Below are 10,477 nucleotides of genomic sequence, written 5' to 3' on the forward strand. Positions count from 1 at the left end.
TGTGTGTGTGTGTGTGTGTGTGTGTGTATGTGTGTGTCTTTTCTAAATAGAATTGTGTACCTGATATGGTTCTCAACTTGAACACCGTTGTCGTATAGAAATGCTACTAATTTTTGAACATAGATTTTGTATTCTGAGATTTTATTGAAGTTATTTATCGGGTCTAGGAGTTTTCTAGAGGAGTCTTTACAGGTGTCTTGGTTTATGATCATGTCATCAGTGAATAGAGCTAGTTTGACATTTTAAATTTGGATGCCTTTAATTTCTTTCTACTGCCTGATTACTCTGACTATAACTTTCAGTACTATGTTGAATAGGAGTAGTGAAAATGGATATCCTAGTCTTGTTCCACTTCTTAGGAAAAATGTTTTCAATTTTCACCATTCAGTATGATACTGGTTACAGATTTCTTATATATGGCTCTTATTATTTTGGGGCATGTTCCCTCTATTCTTAGTTTATTGAGAATTTTTATCATGAAGGAATGTTGAATTTTATTGAATGCTTTTTCCTGCATCTACTGAGATAATTGTATGATTTTTGTTCTTAGTTTTGTTCATGTGTTTATTTGAGTATCCTAAACCATCCCTGCATCCCTGGAATAAAAGCTACATGATTACAATGAACTATCTTTTTAATGTGTTGTTGAATTCAGTTTGCTAGGAGTTTGTTGAGGAGTTTTGTATCTAGGTTCATCAGGGATATTGGTCTGTAGTTTTCTTTTTTGCTGTGTTCTTGCCTAACTTTTGTATCAAGGTGATACTGGATTTGTAGATTGAGATGGAGAGGAATTCCTTCCCCTCAACTTTTTGGAATAGTTTCAGTACAATTGTTGCTAAATTTCCTTTTTTTATTGTGAAGACTTTTATTAAATTATAGCTTATTACAGTTTATATCCTAATAATAATCTTTTCATTCTTAGGCTAATATGATATAAAAACCTGGCCACATTGCTTCTTAAGTTTCTTTTGGGAAGATTTCTTCTTGGCCATCTGTAATTGCTTCATAGCATTGAGCTGTGATTCTTAAGAAGCTGGATGAGACATTGATTCAAGTTACCATCTATCTCAAAAGGATGTGGGGTCATCCCAAATTTCAAGCACAAAAACTATTTCCATTAAGCAAGAGTCCAAAGTATCATCCAGTCTTCCTGCTGGAAATAATGATGACAAGGTTCTCACAGCTGAAAAGGTCAAGAAGGAAGCTGAAAAGAGACCTGGTGATAAAATGAAATCAGACATTACTGAAGGAGTTGATATTCCAAAGAAGCCTAGTTTGGAGAAACCAGAGAATGGTCCTCTCCTATTACTGTCCAAACTAGCAAGAATTTAGCTATTAATTTTGAGGAGACTAGTGCGGATGATTTTGCCATGGAGATTGGCCTGTATTGTTTGTGGGCAAATGATGGTGGCATCTGGTAATCAATTAGTAGAATGTCAACAGTGCCATAATCTCTATCACCAGGATTGCCATAAACCCCAGGTGACAGACAAGGAAGTCAATGACCCTCACCTAGTGTGGTATTGTACCCAATGTACCAGACAAATGAAAATAATGGCTAAAAAAACTCAGAAACCATCTCCTACAGTTATTTCTGTGACTCTAGCAATCAAAGATCCATTGGTTAAGAAATCTGAAACCAAACTCAAGCAAGACACAACTTCTCTAGTATTTAAAAAACAGAAATCAAGACATCCATGGTTATTCAGGAAATTTTTCTAGTACCAGTGCTTCCTCTTCAGTAACTAATGGCTTGACTGGATGGGCAGCTTTTGTAGCCAAAACTTCCTCTGCTGGTCCCTCAACAGCAAAATTGAATTCAACAACACAAAACAATTCCGGGAAACCTGCCACCTCATCAGCTAACCAGAAACCTGTGAGCTGACTGGTCTGGCAACATCATCTAAAGGTGGGACAGGTTCCAAAATAGGTTCCGATAATAGTACTATACCCACTGTATCATCGAAACCACCTCCACTTCTAACCTTGGGCAAAACTGGCTTTAATCACTCAGGTAGTTGTGACAATGTCAGCAAAGTAGTTCTTCCTAGTCCAAGTAGTTTAGTTCCAGGAAGTTGCAGTCAACTAACTGCAAATGGAAATAGCAGGACACCAGGACCTAGTGAAAACACTACTAACAAAACCAACTCTTTTCTGTACATCTCCTAAAACTTGGTTATAAATTTGTCTGGTCCTAAACTTTTTTTTTTTGGAAGTTTTTTTAAATTGCTGATTTGATTTTATTACTTGTTATTGGTCTGTTTAGGGTTTCTATTTCTTCCAGGTTCAATCCTGGGAGATTGTGCGTTTCCAAGAATTGACCTATTTCTTGTAGGTTTTCTAGTTTGTTCACAGAGATGTATGCGTAGTAGTCTCTAATGATCTTTTGTATTTCTCTGATATCAGCTGCAATAGCATCTTTATTGTTTCTGACTGTGCTTATTTAAATCTTGTCTCTTTTCTCTTTGTTAGTCAAGCTAGCAGTCTATCAATTTTGTCTATCTTTTCGAAGAAACACCTTTTCATTTCATTGGTATTTTGTATCTTTTTTTTTTTTTTTTTGGTCTCAATATAATTTAACTTTGCCCTAATCTTTGGTATTTTCTTTGCTTCTGTAGCTTTAAATGTGGTTTGTTCCTGTTTTTTCTAGTTCTTTGAGGTGTGACATTAGGTTGTTAGTGTGAAATCTATTTTTTTATGTAGCCATTTCATGCTATAAACTTTCTTTTTAGCATTGCTGTCACTTGTGGTGGTGTTGCTGGTTGGGAAGGCCAGACCTCAGGCCCTAGGGGTGTGGTCAGATCCCAGCAACATTGGATTGACTGGATAGTTCCTCAGTTCCCAGGTCCCTAGGTGGCCCACTGGATGTTGTGTGAGTCCTGAAGGGGCTTGCTCAGGATTGGGTGGTGGCCATAGTAGGGAGGGTGTAGGCTGGTATACAGGTCACTGGCAGGAATATCAGGCAGGAGCAAGCAGAACACACAGGTGGGAAATCAAGGGCAGATTACAGGCCTATGGGGGATAGACACTCAAAAGGATTCTGGTTCATAGCTGAAATGTTCAGGAGAGAACAGGGTGGCTGTGCTGTAGGCCTTTCACTAGTAGGGGCAGGTCCTCTCAACTTGAGCAATGGAAATTGGCAGCTCTGGGACCCATAGCACACTTGCACTTTCTCCCACAGAAGCGGTGCTGGATTTTGCTGTTGGGGGCATGCAAAGGTGCTAAACCTCCCTGATCCCTCCCTGGCCCTGGGAGGCAGGGGCAGAAGCAGCAGTAGTGCTTCTCAGCAACTCTGGAAGGGATAGGGAGGTTGCACTTAGGGCCTGAGACAAGCATACCTCATTTGGCATGGAGCAGTGGAGGCAGGGGGTGTTGCATAGTGCATAGAGTGGTAGGTCTTCCATACCGCAGCTGCAGTGTGTATGCTGGTGGCAGGTGAAGGGAACTAACCTCCTTGTTCTGTCTTTGGTCCATGCATAGAAGGGGCAGAAATAGCAACAGAGGTAGCTGCAAAGAGCTTGTCAGCAACCTCTGAGAGTTGGGCTCTCAGAGGAACCCCAGTCCATGACCACAGTGCTCAGGCAGGGGCAGGGAAGCTGCATTGGGAGCCTGAAGTCAGCAAGCCCTGTTTGGCATATAACAGTGGAGATTGGAGGGGGTCACATGGTGTGTAGTCGTGTTGCTCTTGCATATAGTGACTGTGGCATCTGCTGGAGATGCACAAAAGTGCCTGGCCTCCCTCCTTGATGAGATCGATGACAGCTAGTGCTAAGCTGCTCAAGGATAAAAAGCCTGAAGGATTCCATGTGGGCTTGAGAAGTATCTCTGAACATTCTCCAGGAAATTCTCTGGAGAATCTGGGGAAGGGAGGATTGAAGGGACTTTCCTGGGATCAGAACTGAAAAGGTCCATGGTGGAGATATGTATCTTTACATACCCAGTCACCCCTTCCCCATAATAGGGAGCCTCTCCTAGCTTCACAAAGTCCCAACTTGGCAGGGGATCCGACTTCACTCTTCTGAGCTTTCCATGAGTTTCACTTCTCTGACAAATCACAGTATGCTGTTTTAGGTGATCAACTTGATGTTTTTGTATTTACTCACTATTTTGGTTTCTCTCTATAAAAGAAGCACTAGCTGCTTCTTGTCAGCCATATTGAACTAGAATCCATGTATGCTGAGAATTTTTCTATCACTATTCATCAAAGATATTGATCTGTAGCTTTTTTTCTTGTAGTTTTTCTTTTTTTGTTGTTTTTTGGTCTGGCTTTGGATTCATAGTAATGCTGGCTATTAAAATGTGTTTAGAAGTATTTCCTTTTCTTCAAGTTTTGGAAGAGGTTGTGAAGGATTGACATTAGTTCTTCAAATATTGGTAGAATTCAGCCATCTGGTCCTAGGCTTTTCTTTGATGGGAGACTTATTACTGTTTCAATCTCTTTACTCATTATTTATCTGTTCAGGTTTTCAATTTCCTTATGATTCAGTCTTGATAGGTTACATGTTTCTATGAAATTATTCTAGAAATTTTCTTCAAGGTTATCCAACTTTTTGGTGTATAATTGTTTATAGTAGTCTCTTATGATCCTTACTGTTTCTGCATTATCAGTTGTAATATCTCTGCTTACACTTCTGATTATATTTATTTAAGTCTTTTTATTTCTCAGTTAATCTAGCTAAGGGTTTGTCAATTGCTTAAGAAGGAATCAATAAACTCAAAGATAGTTCATTAGAAATTTTCCAATCTTAGGAGAAAAAAAGTGAAGATGGATTAAGGGACATTATCAAGTGGTACAACATATACATAATTTGTGTGCCATGATGAGAAGAAAAGATTATATGGGACAACACATATGCATGCGCGCGCGCGCACACACACATACACACACACACACACACACACACACACACACTTGTAAAAATAATGGCAGAACACTTCACTAACCTGGAAAAGGAAATAGAAATTTACATCCAGGAAGCCCAAAGTACTTATTAAACTTTTAAAGAAATGTCATCAACATTTTATCAAAGGTAGAAAGTTGCAGACTTTTCCCTGAAGATCAGGAATAAGACAAAATGTCCACTTTCACCACTTTTGTTCAACATAGTAATGGAAGTTCTAGCCAGAGCAATTTAGCAAGAGAAAAAAAATAATGAACATCCAAATAGGAAAGGAAGAAGTGAAATTGTCTCTGTTTGCTAATGACATGATTTCATTTATAGATAGCCCTAATGACCAACAACAACAAACTGTTAGAACTGATAAACAAATTCAGTAAAGTTGCATGATATAAAATTAAGTTACAACAACCAATATAATTTCTATTTCCTAACAAAAAAAACTATTTGAAAAGCACTTAAGAAAACAATCATATTACAATAGCATCAAAAAATAAAATAAAATACTTAGAAGTAAACGTAATTTAAAAGATGAAAAAGACTTGTATGCTGAAAACTATAAAATGTTGCTGGAAAAAAAGAAGAAAACAAAAAGAAGTGTAAAGATAACCCATGTTCATGGATAGAAAAGATTAATATTGTGAAAGTGTTTATACTACCCAAAGCAATCTACAGATTCAATGCAATACTTATCAAAACTCCAGTGTCATTCTTCACAGAAACAGATTTAAAAATCCTAATATTTGTATCAAGTCATAAAAGATATTGTATAGCAAAGCAATCTTGAGAAAAAAGGACACAACTAGAGGCATCACACTACTGATTTCAAAATATATTACAAATATATCATAATCTTAACAGCATCATATTATCAAAGAAATAGACACACTGACCAATGTAATAGGATAGCGAGCCCAGAAATAATCCACAGTTCCACAGTCAATTGATTTTTTTTTAATAAAGGTGCCAAAAATACACAATGGAGAAAGGAAAATCTCTTCAATAGGTGGTGTTAGGAAAACTGGATATTCACATTCCGAATAATGAAATAAACCTCTTATCTTATTCCCTTATACAAGAAGCAACTTAAATTGGATTAAAGACTTAAACAAAAGAAGTGAAACAGTAAAACTACCAGAAAGAGTCATAGGGGAAAGCGCCATGACATTGGTCTGAGCAGTGATTTCTTGAATATGACCCAAAAGTGTAGGCAGCAAAAGCAAAAAACAGACAAATGGGATTACATCAAACTAAAAGCTTCCACATAGCAAATAATAATAAAATAATAATAATAATAACAGAGTGAATAGACAATCATCAGATTAAGAGAAAATATGTGCAAATCATATATAAGAAGTTAATATCCAAATATATAACAAATACAAACTATTCAAAAACAAGAAAACAAGTAACCCTATTAAAAAGTGAAAAAAGAACCTTAGTTTCTCAAAAGAGCACATACACATGGCCAAGAGGTATTTTTTTAAAATGCTTAACATTACTAATCATCAAATCAAAACCACAATAAGACATCACCTCACACCTGTTAGAATGGTTATTATCAAAAAAAGAAAATAAAACAAATATTTGTGAGTATGTGGCAAAAATGGAAACCTTGTACACTGCTGATTGCAATGTAAGTTACTACAATCATTTTAAAACCAAAAATGAAATCACCATACGATACAGCAATCCTGTTTTGGGGTATGTATCCAAATAAATTGAAACCAGTATGTAAAAAAGATGCCTGCACTCCCATAGTCATTGTAGCATTGTAGCATTATTCAAAATAGCCAAGATATAGAAAACAACTGAAGTGCCCATCAATAGATGAATGAATGGATTTTTTTTAAAAATAGTATCTATACACAATGAATGGATACTGAAACACCATTCAACCTAAAAAAAAGAAGGAAATTCTGTCATTTGTGACAACATAGATGAATCAAGAGGGCATTACATTAAGTGAAATAAGCCTGGTACCAAAAGACACAATCTCACGTATATGTGAAATCCCAAAAATGTCAAACTCATGGAAGGAAAGAGTAGAAAGATGGTAACTAGAGGCTGAAGTTGAGGATAGAGGGGATAGTGGAGGAAAGAAAAAGAGAGATGTTTGTCAAAGGGTACCAAATTTTAGTTAGAAAGAATAAGTTCTGGTGATCTATTGCACAGTATGTTTACTATAGCTAACAATAATTTATTATATATATTAAAACTGCTAATTTTTAAATGGTTTTAAATATTTGATCCCTAATAAATATGTTAGGTTAGGGATATGCAATTAACCTGATTTGATCATTCACAATATATGCATGTATTGAAACTTTACATTATTACTCTTAAAAATATGCAATCATTATTTGTCAAAGATAAAATAATTTTTTAAAAAAGAAAAGAAGATACACATTGATTTAATTTGTCCAAACACAGAAAAATTTATTTTATCTGTGTTTAAAGGACATTTCTCAATAGTTTTTCTCCAAAATATTAAGCCTTACCTTTAACAGATTTGTAGTTTTTGCATTTTTAAATGCAAATAGACGAATTTTAGGGTAGTCTACATAATTTTTTAAAAATTGTCCTACATAATATGTAAAATATATGCACAAAACACAATGCATATGTAGGTTTAAAAAAATAATAAAAATAAACTGAACCTAAGTAATCATTACTCTGCTTAAGAATAGAATATTTCAAAGACATTTGGTTTCCTTTATATTTGATCATATATCTGTATATTATTATTTTTAGCATTATTAATTTTGGAATTTGATACAAGTGGAATAATGCTGTATATAATTAACCATAATTTGCCTCTCATCTTTAACATTATATTTCTGAGATTCTTCCATGGTGCTATGTAGGGATTATTGTCTAAGTCCATTCACTCATCACAATATAAAGCTTCCATTGTGTGGATGTGCTACAATTTATAACCATCCGATTTTTAATGGCCACATAGGGTTTTTTTCCCATTTATCATGAACAGTGCTATTGTGAATAATCTTCCATGTACCTCTTGGTATATATAAATGTATAATCATTGTTCTGTAGTACTATATACATAGGAATGAACTACAACTATGTGACTGTTCAACTATCTTAGGTAGCACTGTTTTTCAAAGTAGTTATATAAGTTTATACTCCCAGAATTAACATATAAGAACACCTATAGCACTATTTTCCTGCCAAAATTTTATTTTTTCCCACTTTTTAATGTTTTAAATTTGGTGGGAATATACTGATATTTTGTTAGAGTTTTAATGTACATTTCCTTGATTACTAATGAGGTTGAGTATTTTTTCATATGTGTATTTGTCATTATTATTTCCTCTTCTATAAAATAAAACAGTCTAATTATACCTTTGAACTTTTAGTATTATAATTACAGGACAAAAAAACAACTTCCTCTTAATAACTATTTGGGGTACATGTTTCATTGTAAAGAAATCCCCCAGAAAATTCAATCCTTATTTATGAAATAGACAATAAATACTTATTTACTCTGTTCTAGGTGACCTTACTCTGTTCTAGGTGAACTCCAAAAAGAAAACCAAAATTCCATGGTATCACATCATTCTCAGAAATCAACAGATTACTGCTTTTAAAATAAGAGCAGCAATTATATTTTCCTCTACCCCCTCCTCCACTTGCTTCAACACTATCAGGAAAGGAGTCCAATAACTCTCTCAGACTTCTCAAACTGTTCATCTAATTTAATTCAAGCTCTATAGAATTTCACCTAGTATTATAAAAGGAAAATGTCAAATAAGTAAGAAAAGTATGTGAGGGTGGTTCAAATACCTAAGATATATTTTCACACTAAACATAACTTCTGAATTATATATCTTTTTTTTGTTTGTTTGTTTTTGAGTTGGAGTCTCACTCTGTCACCCAGACTGGAGTGCAGTGGCCGCTCCTGGCCACCGCAGCCTCAACCAGCTGGGCTCCGGCGATCCTTCCGCCTCAGCCTTCCAAGTAGGAACACGCTACCACACCTGGCTAATTTTTTATTTATTGTAGAGATGAGGTCTCACCAAGTTACCCAGGTGGGTCTCGAACCTGCGGGCTCAGGCAATCCACTCACCTCAGCCTCCCAAAGGCATGGGATTACAGGCTGAGCCACCGAGCCTGGCTTGAATTATATATCTTACATCCTTGTTCATGATATTTCAAATTGAAACAAAAATTGTATGAGTTAACTCCTAATAAAAATAGCTGGATTCATTTATTATATAAATATTTCTTATCTTATCTATTGTATACCAGAAATTACACACAAAGCATGGAATAAACAGTGATGAGGAGACAAAATCCCACCTTTTAGAGAAATTCCAGTTAAGTAACAAAAGTATAACTTTTGATCATGTAAATAAAATTAATCTTTGCGGTACTACTAAGGGAAAAATGTTTATAATAGTCCACACATGAAGGCTAAAAAAGGTCACTGTACAGTTTTACCTGGTATATCAGAGAACACTTCATAGAAGAAATTGGAAAGTAGATAGAAGAGACATGTTCAAGGTAGAGGGAAGAACATTAGCCCAGGCACATGAAACAACAACTTAATTAGAGAATTGCAGATGATTTGATGTGGCTGGGTGTTAGTACACAATATAGAGTTAGTAGGGGCCATATAGTAGGGAGCTGGTATAGAACTCTAGGAAGTTTGGAAATGTTATAAATACTTAGAATCGTGTACATAGTTTATCAAACAGGAAGATCACACCCTCAGAAGGGACAACTGAGTAGATTTTAATGAAGTAATTATTTACAAAAATAAACAGACACAGTTGAATGAAGCCAACAAGGGATTGAAGGACCAGAAACAGGACAAAGGACAGGAAGAAGTTGTCCCTAGTCCTTAGGCCTGAAGATGGGTCACTGACATCCGGAAATGGCTATAGGTGTAGAAGAGGGACTACTATGGCATTTGGTAAAAAGATACGGCCAAACTTGTCTAGCTAGCAAGAAAAGAGTTGGAGAATAATAACTCAGACCTCACTTTCCTTCTGCCCTTTGGTATGTTCTACTATCTTTTATTGTATTAAATCTAACCAGAAGCTAGGTGGCCAGGAAGTTAAGCAGATGAAGTTTATTAAAGTCATCCTGTTGTGGTATAAAACATAGTGGAAAAGGATAAAAATTTGTGTGCATGTGTGCGCGCGCGCGCGCGCGTGTGTGTGTGTGTACAACCATGCACATGTGTGTAATTTACCTATATGTTCACTTCTGTACATTTATGTACTTCATATGTGCTATCTCTTTAAGTTTCATAAAAATCCTGAGAACTACATAAATATACTACTTTTTTAAAAATGAAGAAATTCAGGTTAGATAAATTACGCATGATCAATATCTATAAAGTTGAAAGGTAGATTTTTAACTCATAATTATTTATCAGCTATGCTTCTATTCTAACATAGTCTCCTCCTATTAACCAGAAGCCAACTTCACACAGAACTAGTGCATTATTCTAGTATGAGAAACATACTACTAAATGAAATACATTTTAAAGCTGCTCACTATCATCACAATTATTTGGTACTCTTTTCAATGTACTATTTAATGCATTT

The 10,477-nt window shown here is 35.4% G+C and overlaps 1 pseudogene; it reads left to right on the forward strand.

The window, feature by feature from the left end:
- The first annotated feature begins 1,041 nt into the window (after nt 1-1,041).
- LOC103273273 lies at nt 1,042-2,169 on the forward strand (annotated as a pseudogene).
- The last annotated feature ends 8,308 nt before the right edge of the window (nt 2,170-10,477 follow it).

This window comes from Carlito syrichta, unplaced genomic scaffold (assembly GCF_000164805.1).
Source record: "Carlito syrichta isolate Samal-C Ts95f unplaced genomic scaffold, Tarsius_syrichta-2.0.1 Scaffold111891, whole genome shotgun sequence".
In the NCBI taxonomy this organism is placed as follows: Eukaryota; Metazoa; Chordata; class Mammalia; order Primates; family Tarsiidae; genus Carlito; species Carlito syrichta.